This window comes from Myotis brandtii, unplaced genomic scaffold, assembly GCF_000412655.1.
Source record: "Myotis brandtii unplaced genomic scaffold, ASM41265v1 scaffold105, whole genome shotgun sequence".
NCBI classification, from domain to species: domain Eukaryota; kingdom Metazoa; phylum Chordata; class Mammalia; order Chiroptera; family Vespertilionidae; genus Myotis; species Myotis brandtii.
Window position 1 is genome coordinate 3,309,830 of NW_005353538.1, and position 15,358 is coordinate 3,325,187.

The following is a 15,358-nucleotide window of genomic DNA, read 5'->3' on the forward strand; positions in this document are numbered from 1 at the left end:
CTGCGTCCTCCCTCTTTTTCCTCCATCATTCAGGCTAACACTCTGCCAGTGTTGCTGACCTTTACAAAGAATCAGCTTCTGGTTTCATCGACCCTCCTCTCGTTTCTCTAGCCTCCGTTTCGTTTTCTCCTCTGTGGCGTTGTCATTTCCTTCCCCTTGTGGCGCTGGGTTTCGCTCGCTCTTCCCGCTCTTCCTGTGCTAGTCCCTTAGAATGCAAAGTCAGGTGGTGGGTCTGAGGTCGTCCTGGACGCAGCCTGTGTCCCCCCTCCTCCCCACAGTGTGCTGCCCTCACTGCACCCCCACACGGTGTACCCTTCAGTGTGTTGCATTTTCATCTTCATTCTCAGTGTTTCCTGCTTTGCCTTGGGACCCATCGCTTGTCTGAGTGCGTCTTCATTTCCTTGAGTTCCGTGATCCATTTGGGAAGGAACGGGCATTGGGACATGTTCCTCCATCTAGGACATATAAGCAGCAGGGTGGCTCGAACCGGTTTTCAATCCAGGATTATCTCAGGACCAGGGGTTCAGGCAGACCTCTCTGCAGGACTCGCTGGTGGGGTGCAGGGAGGGCTGGTTTGGGGGTGGGGAGCTTAGCTCTGGAGCTCATGTCACCTCTCGTACTTGTGAGGGCGACTGACGCACCCTGGTCCCCTGCTGGGCTCATCATTCATCCTGCTGAGGGCTCACCTCTCTCCAGCTTGTGCTTCTTGGGCCTCAGGTACCCCCGAAGGTGCTAGACCTCTGCTTGTACAGCCTGCAAGTGTCGGAGGCGGAGCCTCAATGGGGGGGAAAGGGGAGAGTTGGGGAGCCAGGCACTCGCTCTGGGCATAGAATTTAGGGGGGAGGGGCACTGAAAACCCAGTCATAGCAATAAGTTGTATCTTAATGTAGCAATAGTTCCTAAAAATCAAAATTAATGCCAAAAGAAAAATACACAGTGAATATATTTTTTAAGATTTTTAAATTGATTTTTAGAGATAAGGAAAGGGAGAGGGGAGAGAGAGAGAGAGAGAGAGAGAGAGAGAGAGAGAGAGAGAAGGAAAGGGAGAGATAATGGGAAGCCACAGAAAGACCCAGAATCCCCCCCGTCCTTTGCTCCCCACCTCCTTGGGAGTCCTTGCTGTACTGGCTGCCCTCAGGTTCCTAGAGGTAATCTGTGTCCTTTTCTTGCTTGAGAGTTTCCTATCCCTAACCCCTTGGCAAGCTCAGCCCTGGAGCTGAGGCTAGGGACTCCAGTGTCCCTTCAGAGGTCAGGGGCCAGGTTGGCTCCTGGAGAAGGGCAGGTGCAGCTCTGATTCCAGCTGCAGAAAGGAGAGGGGAGGTGCCCACCACAGACCACCGCTGTGGCCATTATCCCCTGAGGAATCTTCCAGAAGGACCCCCCCCCCCCCCAGCCCAGGAAAGCCTAACACAGGCGATGCTCAGGCAAATGGAGAGGGAGGCACGTGCTGGCAGCCCTGGTTTTTAAGAAGGGAAGGGGAAACAGTGAACATGAGTAATGGGCCTGGAAGGAGGCATACGAGATAACACTGAATAATAACACGTCAAAAACTACAAGATGTATTTTTTTATTTCCCAGTGGAGTTTCCATTGCACTAATCCATCACTGTAGAGCAGGCGAGATTATGCTTCCCCCAAAAAACCCTGGGAGATAAATGTGAGTAAATTAGGGTTTATTCTATTATTTGGGGCGATCTCATTTCCAAGTGGGCCCTTATTAAATCACTGCCTCCGGCCGACTCCACCCGCGGCCCGGCTTCTGCACCTGGCTTCACTCTCCCTGGAAGCTGCTCTGTGTTTCTGTCTCCCCCCCCCCACCCCCTCGTTTCCGGGTAGGGGCGGGGTGCCCCTGGCCAGAGCTGCAAGGGAGGCTGAGGCGCTGCTGGGGGCCTTCCCAGGAGCACAGAACCACAGCCTCCTGCATTGCGGAGAAGCACATGGAGGTACCCTGCCTACACCCTCACTTCAGAGCTGGGAACCTGAGGCCCAAGGAGGGAAAGTGAGTTGCCTCAGGTCACACAATGGCTGGGGATGGAGTCGAGACTGGCACCGTGCTGACTCCCAGGCCAGTGGGCCCTCAGTCTCCTGGGCCAGCAGCAGAAGCGCGGGAATCTAGGGGTCTTGCTGGTCCACCATGGGACCCTCCCGTCACCCAGAGGAGACAGGAGAGATGGGTTTAATCTCCGTTTGACCACAGAAAGGTTGGGTGAACTTGGGCGAGTGACTCTTTCTGAGTCTTTATCTTCATGCTGAAAGGCTGACAAGGACTTAGCGGTTCCCAGACCATGTGTAGCAGTGGGACTCTGGAGTTAAACGAGGAGCTTCCCTGATGGAAGAAGAGGAATGGAGATTGGGCGCCCTTCCTCAGTTTCCCCCCACCTTTCCCCCCTGGTTTGAAACGACTGGGCCCATTTCAGCTTCTGACCGTGGCTTCACCCTGCAGTGCCCTGGCACCCTCACGGAGTCCGGCTCACTCTCCCAGGACGAGTGCCATGTGGCTCCCAGCGCAGAGGCTGATGGAACTGCGCAAGACCAGCCCTGCCGTCTCGGTCCCCTGTGCGACTCCATGAGCTCAGCCCGAGGTGAGCACGTGGTTTCCAGGTACTGGCTGCATGATCCTGGCGAGTTAGTGCTGTTCTTTATACCCTCTCTGAGTCTTTCTTCTCATCTCTAAAACGGGCTAATAATAATTTTGACCTCATAAGGCAGTGAGGTTTAAATGAAAGAATACATATAGAATACTTAGCCTGGAAGCCAGCAGGTTGTTATTGTCACGATTTTCATTATGAATACGTTGGTGTTTTTTAGTGAGGCTTACCTAAGCCCTTACTACAGAATGCAATAGATGCTAACAAATGCATACATGGTAACTGCCATTTTATTAGTTATTATGATAACGGGCACCACAGGGAACCAATTGTGAATACATTCCTGTTCCCACTCTCAAGGGACCTTCAAGTCCTGCCCACCCACGGGGACATGGGCACTAGTGCTGCCCCCGACTGGGCTCTGGGCTTCAGGGGGGACAGTGGGAGCCCGGTCGAGGGAGGCAGGAACCTCAGCACAGGCGCCAGCAAAGGCTTCGGAGAGGAGGCGATTGCTCTTCTCTCGCTGCACAAATGGCACAAACAAAGCAGTTCAGACAATGCCGATGCCCGAGAGACAGAGCGTTCGTGGCCACCTGGTGTGGGGGGGAGGAAGGGGGACAGGAACTGGTGCCCAGTGCATGCTGGGCTCCCGTGTGGCAAGAAGGGAGGAAGTACAGGGTCAATGTCCATACCAGTGCTAACCTGAACTTTAGAAATGGCTGCGATGGTAATTCTTGTCATGTGTATTTTACCACAATTTACAATTAAAAAACAAAATGGTGAAAAAACACACAAGATCCCATGCACCAAGCTTCTGATGCCCCTGTTCCCGAGGCCAGAGTCTGGCCTGGCTCAGCACCCACAGGGGGAAGTCTCACATGGGGGCTCTGGGGGGAAACCCACTCCTACGCTCATGCGCTATTGGCTGCTGTCAGACTGAGGTCCTTGCTGAAGGTTTGCTGGCGGTCGCCCTGGCTCCCAGAGGCTGCTCTGGGGTCCTCTCCCCTGGGCCTCTGCCACCTTTGAGGCCTGTATCCGGGCCAAATCCTTCTCTGCTTCCACCGCCCCGACTGCCCTCTGTGACCAGCAGGAGGAGCTCTGCTTTCAAAGGCTGAGGTCAGTCCACCTGCATCGCCTCTTCTCTTAAGGTCACTGATTTGAGACCTGAAATACATCTGCAGAGCTCCCGACAGTGGCACCTGGGTTAGTGTTTGAAGGAATTATCAGGGGAGGGTCTTGCGGGGCGTTTTAGAATCCTGTCTCCCAGGGGATGTGTTCTTAGACTGGGGATGGAAGGATAAACAGGATTTCAAAGGGTGAAGAAGGGCATCCCTGGTAGAGAGCCCAGAGTGTGAGATGTGACACGCCCAGGGCTGGACTGAGTGTCTGTGGGGTGGGGTGCTGGGCTGAGAGGTGAGGTCAGCCTGGGTGGCCACATGAGGTGCTGAAGCTCCCCACTGGCCTGGGGTGGGGGACTTTGAAGGTGTTTAGGACAGGAACAACCACCTGGGATGGCTTTGGATGAGACAGCGTGTGAGTGCGTGAGTTTGTTCGTGCGCACGCGCGCACACACACACACATACACACACACACACACACACATACACAAACACCTGAGTGCACTCTGGGGGACCTCTTTGGACCAGAGCAGTCTGGAGAAAAGCAGAAATGTTCTCCTTTGCCCAGCAGAAGAGGGGTGTGGTTTCTTTCTTCCTTCATCCGTTATTCTCCATCTGTTCATTATAGAGTGCCTACTGTGTGCTAGACCTGTCCTGTGCTGGACCTGAGGACACAGCAGTGAGCAGGATGGGCGTGATCCCTCTCCTCTATGTGCAGCTCAGTCTGGAGAGGAGAAAGGAGATAAAGAGGAGACGCCTACACAGAGCGGGGTGCAGTGACAGGGGAGGCATTGTGTGCTATGGGAGCCCCCAGGGGCCCCTCACTCCAGGGCCTCATTTGAAGTGGATGGAGCAGGAACCCCTTGCCCCACCCAAGGGTCAGAGAGTGGGAGAGTGAGGGAGGCCGGGGCAAGGCCTCCAGGGGGTGCTTGCTCTTTGCCAGGAGGCCCATGATGGCCTGAAATGCATGGTTCTGGGGGGGGGGGCAGAAGGAGGTACAGAACTGTTTGATCAGAGCCTGGCCCCCAGGAGAGAGCTAAGTGCCGTTTTGCTGGCAGCTGCAGCAAAAGGTACGATCATTAGAAGGTGGCATTTCACGTTAAAATTGTTTCCATCAGCCAGTGACATTTTCCTGTTCCTTCTGGTCAGGAGACCTTTCAGAGACACAGATTCAAATGACTCAAGCTTCAAAATTCCTTTCCCGCTGGAAAGAAACCCAGACAAGTCACCCTGGGGTGACATCTGCATTAGCCGAGGTTAAAAAAGCAGATGAACGAGTGAGTACAGGAAGGCCGCAGGGGTGTGTGTGAGGTCCCGGAAAACACAGTGTCTGTGTCCTGTGCAAGGGAACTGGCTGGTGTCCACGACGGTGGCAGGCCCGGGTATGGGGCCGTGGCCCTGCAAGTACGTCCACTACCCACTACAGTGGAGACAAAAAGCCTCACTGGGGCCTGTGTGTGAGCGTGTGCCTGGGGAACAGCGTGAGGGGCTGTGCTCTGCGCTGGTTTATACGGATAGTGCTCATCCTTCCCCAGGGATTGGCTTTCTTGTCATGTGTGTATAGTATACAGTGGGCACTCAGTAAGTGCTCTGTGGACTGAGTGGTGATGTGTCCTGTGCTGCCCCAGGGGCTGGCGTAGGTCATGAAGGAGGAGAAGCACTGCTTTAGTGCAGGGACACTGTGACACGGAACACATGGGCACACGAGGGAGTGAGCTTCTTGTCATGGAGACCATTCAAATGGTGGCTGAGTGAACGAAATGTAAGCTCTCTACCCAAGTGCCATAGTGTGGGACACAGGATTGTCAAGAACTGGTCCCATCTCAGCGTCCCTGATTGTGTGTGCTCTTTCATGCCTGTCTGCACGTGCTGTTAGCATGACCGGGAAGGCCCTTCTTCTCATTCTTGACTGGAAGCTGAGTCATTCTTCCAGCGTGTGCTCAGGTAGTCACACTCTCTGAAGATTCCCACTCCCAGAGAGAACCAGGTTCCTCTCTCTTCCTTCTTTCGGGGCCGCTCTGGTGGGCAGCTTAGCTCTGACCACTGTGTGTGCTTACCGTGCGCCTGCGCAGCAGACAGCCCTCCTGCAGACAAGGTTTCCGGCGTGGCATCCCTAGGGCCTAGCATGGAGGTGCCATGATACCAACAGATGCATGGAAACTATCTGCAACAGGCACAGGAAGTGATGGTGGGCCTGGCAGGAAGATGAAGGTGCCGTCCTGACAGCAGGATCTTCTGCTCCCTGCCCACCCCCTGCAGCCCCCGATTCTGTGACCACAGAAGTGGTCCTTTTTGGTGGCCTCTGGTGCAGCTGGAGGGCCTGTGATGCCCCGAGGAGAAGACATTAAGTGGGTGACTGTTCAGATTCCTGGTGACTGGTGAGAAAGAAACCCAGACGACTCACCCTGGGGCGACGTCTGCATTAGCCGAGGTTAAGAAAGCAGATGAACGAGTGAGTACAGCAAGGCCGCAGGGGTGTGTGTGAGGTCCCGGAAAACACAGTGTCTGTGTCCCATGCAAGCCTTCCCCAAGCCTGGGCCACTGGGAGGAGGGACTTAGGACTAAGGCCTGGGGGGAAGTTTACAAGGCTCCTCCCTCACAGAGCCCAGAGGATTGTTCTGGGGAGACCCCAGGAAGGAACAGCACTTTCTGAAAGGCCAGGGCTGGGTGAGCCTCGAAGGTCCCCACTCTCAGTTGACATTCCACCAGAGATACAGAGAACAGCGATACAGACATGCACAGAGCAAGTGCCAGGGGCGGGCCATGGAGGGCCCTTCAGGGGTAGGTCAGCTGGGCTGGTCCAAGCTAAGCAAGCAGGGCAGCTCGGGCTGTAGTTGGGTGGGGGGTGCACATCGCAGTAGAGAGACCTGGGGAGATGCAGAGGACAGCATCCTGGACCTGAAGTTGCAAGCAATGGGCTGCAGTCTGGCTGTGCCACCTCCTAAGCACACAACCTTGATGAGAGTCTCGCATCTGTCCAAACCTCAGTCTTCTTACCTACACAAGAGGAGTCCGGGGATGAAGCGCCGTGTGTGCACTATCTCACTGAACCTTCATGCATCTCTATGAGCTAAGTGCTGCTGGACTTCCCACTTTACAGATGAGGAAGCCGAGGCTTGGGCCAACGAATTGGTACCTAGCCACACAGCTGGCGCGGACTTGGCCCTGTGCTCTGTCTAGCTGTTAAGCCAGGGCCTCAGCCACTACTCCACGTTGCCTTGCGATTCCTGCCAGGCCAGTTCCAGGATCAATGTGAAGATTTGAAGAGGTCATGACTGCACACACAGTGAAAGGGACCCAGCAAGGTTCCCATGGAGGACACAGCTGTGTGGCCTGGGGCTCAGGACAGCCACTTCTCTGGGGCACCGCCCCCTCCCCGCAGCCCTCGCTGGGCCGCTCCTGGGGACAGTGCTGGCTGGTGCCCTCTCTGCCTGCGTCTGCCGCTGCTAAACTTTACACTGGGCTCTGTCATTAGCCCAACAACAAGCTCCCTGTTTGACTAGCCCTGTCCAAATTTGCTCGGCATGAGCAGGCGCCCATAGTGAGTAAACGGTTCTCTGTTGATATTTGAGCACTAATGAAGAGGCAGCGAGCGGGGCCCATTAATAACTGAGGAGATGATTGTGTTTGCAGAAGGCCTGTGTACAGCGTGTCAGCCTGCCCAGACGGGGCCGCCTCCTTATTGATTTCCCGATAAGCCGTTGCGGCACAGCCCTTGGCATGCTCTGGGCATCCGGGGCCGAGTCTCCCTTCCCTGGGTGCTGCAGCCCCACAGAGGCTCTCAGCCTGGTCTCAGGTCAGAGTGGGGGCTTCATTCATTCTGCCTTGGTTCATTCAACATGCATGGATTGAGCATCTTTTATTCATGGGTCACTCTGCCAAGATCTAAGTCTCTATTCTCACCTAGAAACAAAGCTGCCCTTGACCTTAACTGGGATCATGGTCCCTGATACCTCTGGGCAGACACATGGGCACAAGCTGATTCTGCATGGACCTCTGACTGTCACTCTCAGCTGCCCATCAGGACCAGTTGCCTGATCTGTGATGGGAGATGGCCCTCTGGTGGGCCGTTGGGGGTGCCATCTTTCTTTCCCATGTTATCCTTGGCCCTGAAATCCAACAGGCTCAGCTTGAGGATAGAGATGGAGAAGGGCTGCAGGGCAGAGCTGGGGCCCACTCCTTATCCCCACTGGGAGGAGGCTCTCTGGGGAGATGGCACAGCAGGTTCAGGGCCAGGGCCCCAGGAGGGCTGCCAGGACCTCCAGCCAGAGCCCAGTGTGGGGGTGATTTCTAGTCTGTCTTGCTGGAACCTCAGGATGACTAAGGCAATAGCCTATCTGAGGGATCCATAGTCTGGTAGGGGAGGTCGACCAGTGAACAAACAACTGGGGAAAAATGTAATATGTTGAGAAGCATGAAGCCAGGGCTGTGGACGGCCTTCTGAGAAGCTGGGGAGTAAAGAGGAGGAGTAGGGTGGGGAGGGGAAAGACAATATCTTTGGTGCCAGAAATTTGGGGTTTGCGCTGTTAAAGGGTAACCATCGAGAAGGAGCTGAAAGGGCTGCAGTGCCATGTGAGCCCGGGGAGAACGCTGAGGGGGAAGCGATCCCCCCATGGGATATTGACCACCGCTCATGACGTAGCTGAGACGCACTATTGTTGCTAACAGGGTCCCTTTGTCTTTATGTCTGGGGGCGGTGGGGGGGCTTCATTCTGGTCTGCTGGGAAGGGATTGGATTCAACCTGCTTATCCACATGCCCCTGTCCGCCTTACATGACCCACAGTGAGGCAGCAATACTGCTGCTCACCTGCATTGCCGCCTGGCCCACCTCTAAGCTCCTGAGCTATGGCGGATGCCACGGAGAGCTTCGGGTGCTCAGAAAACCGGGGCCCAGGGCTTCTCCTGAGAAGGTGCAGCGATGTTCCCGTTAGAGATACCCCAGCTGCTCCCAGCGACACCGGACACCCACCCCTTCCTCAGAGGCACCTCCCGGAGCGGCTCCTCAGCTCCCACTGGCTGCGGCTCAAGCCCCTGACACAGCGCGTGGGGGCCTTCGCCCCGTTACCCCGCTCATCTTTTTAGCCGGGTTCGGTTTATGTTCCTCACATGCCCAGGCTCTGCAGTCCCGCCAGGCAGCTCCTTGTCCTTGAACGTCCTGCTGTGCTTTTGCAAAGGCTGAGCCCAGCGCCTGGAACCTTCTCCCTCTTGTCTGGCTGGTAACTCCCGCCCACTGCCACCCAGCTCACCCGTGGCCTGGCCTCGCCGCTCTGCTGGCTGCTCTGGCCTGGGGGCTGTCTCGGACACTGTGGGCAGCCTGCCAACCCCCATCTCTCTCTTTACAATCCCTGGGGACCCTGCTTGTCAGGCACTCACCACTCTCCCACACATGGCGGCTCCGGGAAGCGGCTCCCATGACTGAAATAAGCCCAGTCCCCTGGCCAGCGACTGCGGAGGAACCGGGAGTGCAGTCCGCATTCGCACCAATAGGACACACAGAGCCAAGGAGCTTCTGCAAACAGGCCTCTTGCTTCTGGAAGACTCTACAGGGAGTCTGCCTTCTTTGGGCGCTGCGTGCTGTCAGGTCTGGAGGGATGCCTTGACCCCCTACAGCTCATCTTTTCACCAGACAGGAGATGAAGCCCAAGCAGGGGAGAGCGCAGAGGGGTTCCTGCCACACCCCTGAGCCCTGGGGGAGCCAGCTCCTGACCGCTGCTCTTCCTGCTACAGGAACCAGCAGGGTCCTTATGATTGAAGTCAACCTTGCAAAGGGAGTTTGTGACTTGCCACAGCATGCTAACTGATGCAGTTCCAATAGGACCTGGATGCCCTGTGAGATCGCCTCATATTCCAGACTGGCGGTCCTCCCAGCAGGCAGTGGTGGTCACAGCTCTAACCGGACCCAAGGACACCAGTGCAGGTGGGGAGTGAATAAGCGAACGGATGAACTGCAGGCTCACTTGGACTGCCTCCGTTAGGTATTCTGCCTTGTAGCCTGTTCTGTTATCAGTTCTCTCTCCCTCCAAAAGTGTCAAGTCCTCCATAAGCATCCTGTCCCTGCTCCCCTCTTGGGGTGGCTGACATGGGGCAGAGAAACCCAGGCAGGGGCTTGCTTGCAGCTATGCAGTGGGCTGAGATCAGCAGGCATCACAGATCGGGACCCGTGGCTCCCAGGTGGCCACCGACCATGTGCCAGGAGCTGTGCTGAGGATGCATTGAGACATGGCAGACAGTCCCTGCCTTCAGGTCTGACTCTCTAGTCAGACAGGTACAGGAGGAAACACGGGAGGAGGGTCTAAACCATAGCAACGGGTGTGAGCCGCTGCATACACTCGGGGAGCAAGCATTCCCACACCTGAAGTCTGGTTGCCTGACAGCATCCCTTCCTGACTAGCAACAAGCCTGGGGTTTCTCTCCTGAGGCTCCCCAGGCCCCCGCACTGTCCAGTGATTCTGGTGGCATCATGGTCCAAATGGGGTTGCCCTCTTGCCATCACCTGGCGCAGAGAGAGATGCAGCCTGAGGGCCAGCACGGCTGTGACTGGCTGTGGCTTCTCCTACTGACAGAGCCCACAGGCTCTTGTCTTCTGACCCTAGGCCTCCGCCAGACCACAGTGGGGCCTCAACTTTGGGCTTCAAACCTGCAGCACTCATGGGTCAAACTCAGACCTCAGCCATTGCTATCAAAGTCCCAGCTGTGCAAGGCTCTCCGGCCTGGAGGACTTGTGCACCTACACAGGTTTGCCCACACCAGCCCTCTCCTGGGCACTTCCCTGTCCTTGACTCGGGCCCAGGTCACTCACCTGGGTACCCTCTTTCCTTAAGATAATTCCACTTTAGGGGCCTGGGTTTGTAGACCATTAGTCCAGCCTCAGACCTCCCTGATGCCATTCAACCATCTCCTCCCCAAAGGCACTGGCTCCAGCGGTCAAAAGGTAAGACACATTTTGCCAAGCCACTAAAACCAAACCAAACCCCCCAAACACAGGTTTTGTTTTCTATTTCAATCCCTTAAACAATAACCCTTCTTCTAGCCTCAAGTGACCCTGGGTAGGGCCAAGATCAGCCTCAAAGGGACGCGGCCTGTGTAAGGTCAACAAAATTAGCAAAGAGGACGCAAGAGGTCTTTGCAGAGTGGGTGTGTGCGGAGTGAGAGGAGCAAGGACTCCCACCGCACCCCAATGTTTATTATGACAATTGTAAAGTATACAGAGAAGTTGAAAGAAATTTTCAGTGAATACTCAGCCCACCTACTTCATCACAAATCTATCTATTCATCTCCCATCCATCCATCCATCCATCCGATTTACTGATTAACAGCGTTGCTTTTAATTTTTTTCATACCATAAACTTTACCTATTGTAAGTGTACACTTCACTGAACTTGTGTGTTTAAGCAGTTGTGCCACGATTACCACGAGCCCGTGCGCGAGCACTCTGTCTTCCCCAGATCGCCTCCTGCCCATGCACTGGTCCCACCCAGCACCAAGCTGCTTTCGGCCTCGGTGGGTTTAGTGGAAATTTAGTGTAAACGGAATCATATAATAGGTGGTCTGTGTGTCTGGCTGATTTTCCTTGGCACAGTGCTTCTGAGGCTCACTGTCGCACGTAACAGTGGTTTGTCCCTCCCTGTGGCTGAGTCGTGGTCCGTTGGCCGGATGTACCACAGTTTGTGCATTCACCGAATGGTGGACATTTGGACCCTGTCCAGTTCGGGGCTGTTATGAATTATTCTGTTGCGAACCTTCCTGTACAAGCCTTTGTGTGCACATGTGCTTTCCTTGCAAGATTTTAAAGACTAAACAGGAGCTGACGAGGTTGTTAAAAGGTTGTAAAGAAGAGGAAAAGATTCCTAGCAGGTGCATAGTATGTGCAAATGGTCAGAAAATGAAGGCACCTGGTGTACGCAGGGATGGGGCAGCTCAGTATTATAGGGAAGGCAAAACAACAACAGCTCTTTTCCTCTACCATCTTGGGTTCCTTGCCTGGGGACATGAAAATTAGAAAAAGGATAAGTTAACAAGAGAAAAACAGTTAAAATACTAGTACACATTGCTTGTACACAAGGGATAACTCGGTGATGAGTAACTCAAATGAGGTGGTTAGAACTTGGGCTTAACAAAAAGCAATACATTTGTGTGTGTGTGTGTGTGTGTGTGTGTGTGTGTGTGTGTGTGTGTGTGTTTAAATAATTCTTTATTGTTGAAAGTATTACTTATGTCCCCCTTTCCCCCACATTGGTCCCCCCTCCCCCTCAGGCCTTCACCCCCTATTGTGTCCATGGGCCATGCATAGATGCATACAAGATCTTTGCTTGATTACCTTCCACCCGCCCTCCCTCCACCACCTTCCCTCTGAGATTCCGCACTCTTCCATGCTTCCATGTCTCTGGATCCACTCTGTTCATCAGTTTATTTTGTTACTTAGGTTCCACATATGAGTGAGATTATGTGATATTTGTCTTTCTCTGACTGACTTATTTCACTTACGAAAGCAATAAATTTGTAGAGAAGTGACAAGACAAAGAACAGGGTTTAGGCTTTTAAAGGTGGCCCGCTGTGGGAAGGTAAATAAAGGAAGATAAGGATTGTTTAGCGAGATTTGCTATGTAGATTCCTCTGGTGCCAGCTCCGGGCTGATAAGAGCCTGGAGTTGTCTCGGGTGATTAAGAATCGTCCTGCCTGCCTGCTGGAGAAAGGAGGCGAGAGTTTGTCCTGTGTCTGTTTTTTAAAAATTGCCTTCAGCTCAAAGGAATCCTGCTGCCACAGTAGCACGTTTTGGGGTAGCACACTCTGAACCCCTTCAGTGCCATGGGGGAGTGACATAGAGAGGGAGGCAGAGGCTGGACCTCAGAGCCTGGGGCGTTGTGCGAGGGGGACAGGGTGTGGATTGTATCTTGACGCTGTAAGGAACCTCAGCATTTTGTAGGGATCAACATGGTCAGATGCGCTTTGTAGAAGGAGCACAGGCCTGCAGCACCGAGTGTGGGCCAGCCAGGATGGCTTACAGTTGTTAGGTGAGAGACACAAGGCCCTAAATCGGGTTTAGGGTGGAGGTCTATAGGGGGGCATCAGAAGGGTAGTGGGAGCATGAATTGGATAAATTGAGACACTGTGATTGTGTGTCCTTTGGGGAGAGAAGGCATGGGGTATGGAGAGGGCAGTCTAACAATTCAACCTGCCCACAGCCTCATAGCACCCCCTCTCCAGGGAGGAGGCAGTCCCCAGCCCCCGGGGTTGTGTGGTTCTCAAGGTTAGCACCATGGGGGTCAGCGCTGTTTAAATGTTGATTATGGAGATGGTGGGAACGGCTCAGATTTCTAATTAAGATGAAAGAATGTACCTGGCTTACAAGTGGTTCTGAGGAATGTATAATTTGATTAGCCTGTTTTCTCCGGGCACTTTAATTTCTGGATTAGTGAATGGGGCCTCTGACTACAGTGGGGCCACTTGCTCACCATACATGGTTTGGAACCTTGCAGGGAATTAGGATGGAGAGGGGGGGGGGCGAGGAAGCAAGCGGCGAGGGAGCCCTGACCAGAGTGGGACTTCTTTCTTCTCTTCCTCCACTTCAGAACAAGAAGGAAGAATGCCAGCTGGGGACCAGAAAGTGCCCACATATCGCCTGGCTGGTGTGGTCAGTTGGTTGGGCATGGTCCCCTGCATCAGAAGGTCGCCGGTCCAATTCCAGTCAGGGCACATGCCCAGGTTGTGAGCTCGATCCTCAGTAGAGGCCGGGCAGAAGGCAGCCCCTAGATGTTCCTCTCTCGCTCCCTTTCCCTTCCTCTCTCTCTAAAATCAATAAAAACATATGCCTTAAAAAAAAGTGTCCACATATCGATTATCAAATAAATGTGCTCACCTGCATCTCATTTATATTCAATTATTTCTATCCAGAGCCACCAAAGGCAGGGCCATCTCACTCCTGAGAGTTGGAGAGGCCTGGTGCCAGGGAAGGTCTCCTTGCCTCTGTCCTTCTCCCAGGCCCAGGCTGCTTGCTTCTCCCCATTTTACCCATGTCCGCTGGGAATTCAACCAACATTGTTAGCACTGTTTTCGGAATTACGGGGAGAAAGACAGGTGTGGTCCAATCTCTGCTTTCCCAGAGGGTGGGGACTCCCCTCTATCCAGCCCCTCCCACCCCACTAGAGAGGCGTCTTTTCCTGCCTCCGAGGACGAGGGCGAGGGGCTCAGCCACATCCATGAGCTTCTGAAAACAACAGGACACGCCTTTGGGCAAAACTGCTTGTGGATGGATCAATGCTCACTTTAAGGAAAGCAGCAGGGGCAACAGTGTGGGCAAGAGCTGCATGCATCTAAAAGTCCTATCCCAGCCACGCTAAGGGCGGGCTGGAGGGACTGCCAGGCTCTGGAGAGGTCACCAGGGCTCTGCCCCAGCATTGCCACCCACCAGGTGGGACCTAGGGCATTACCACCCCCCCCCCCCCCACACACACACACTTCTGAGCCCCAGTTGCTCCTCAGGGCCTACTGAGATGATGTATATTGCCGCACTTGTAAATGGCAATGAACTCCGCACTTCATCCCCTGTTACTTCTCTAAGCATCGCTGTGGTTATTGCGAGGGAGCAGTACGGTGTGTCCACCAGCACCGGGGACCAGGGTTTGGCTGCTTCCAGCTGGCTACCTGACGGAGACCCTTCCCAGGCCTGGGCCTTGGAGGCGGCGTCCCCAAGAAGGTGGGAGAAAACTAAATATCCAGCCTGGGCTTCAGACGCCCAGGGCAGCATCACTCAGAGCATAAGGCCCAGATCTGCCAGAATCCCTGCCTGGTTCACCGCCTGGGAAAGCTGCTCTGAGTTTGGGTTTGCACCCAGGAACCTTCAGCCCTGGCCCTGGGCCTTGGAGGAGGCAGGGATTGGGCAACAAGGTCTCGAGTCAATGGGGCCATGGTTCTTGGGGCAGCCGGGGATTGGGCGCGGGAGGGGCAGTGGCAGCAAATCCTGCAAGATGTAAGAAGGCATTGCTTAGGGCTGTAGTGTCAGCACAGAGGACCACCGCGCCCCCCACCGCGCCCCCCACCGCGCCCCCGTCCCTCACGGACTCCTACACCTCCAAGACCCGCAGCGCCTCCTCAGAGCCCTTCCTGGGCATCCCCACGCCCTCACCCGGGGCGGGATGGGCACACCTGCAGTGAGCTGTGTCTGTGCCTGCTCCTCGTCCTCCCCCTCGCTGTCCTTGCGTCCTGACCTCTGGAGGGCCTGGGAGAGACAGACCAGGAGGGGTGGGGCGCACACCGGCGCAGTCCCCGCGCGCTCCCTGCTGCGCAGCACGGGCTGGACAGGGCCACCCGGCTTCCGCGCTGGTGAAAGCAGTTGGGACAGGGCTAAGGGTAGTTATCACTTGGGTCGCGTTTTGTCTTCTCAGCGCTTTACAAGCGCCACCCAATTAGCCCGCGGGGAGGAGCGACGCCACCAAAACGCTAGCTCTCTTACCCATTTCTGCGCGGCCTGGAGCGCGCCACTCCCGGTCTTTCCCGCGCTAGGTGGCGAGGACCCCGAGGCGCTTCTCACGAATTTCATCTAATTTCCGCGGTGATCTAGACTCTGGGCTCTGGGCTCAGAGGGGTTCAGTGACACGTCCAAGACCTCACTGCCCATATGAGGGCGCTGGGATTCAAACCCAGGCCCCCGAACCC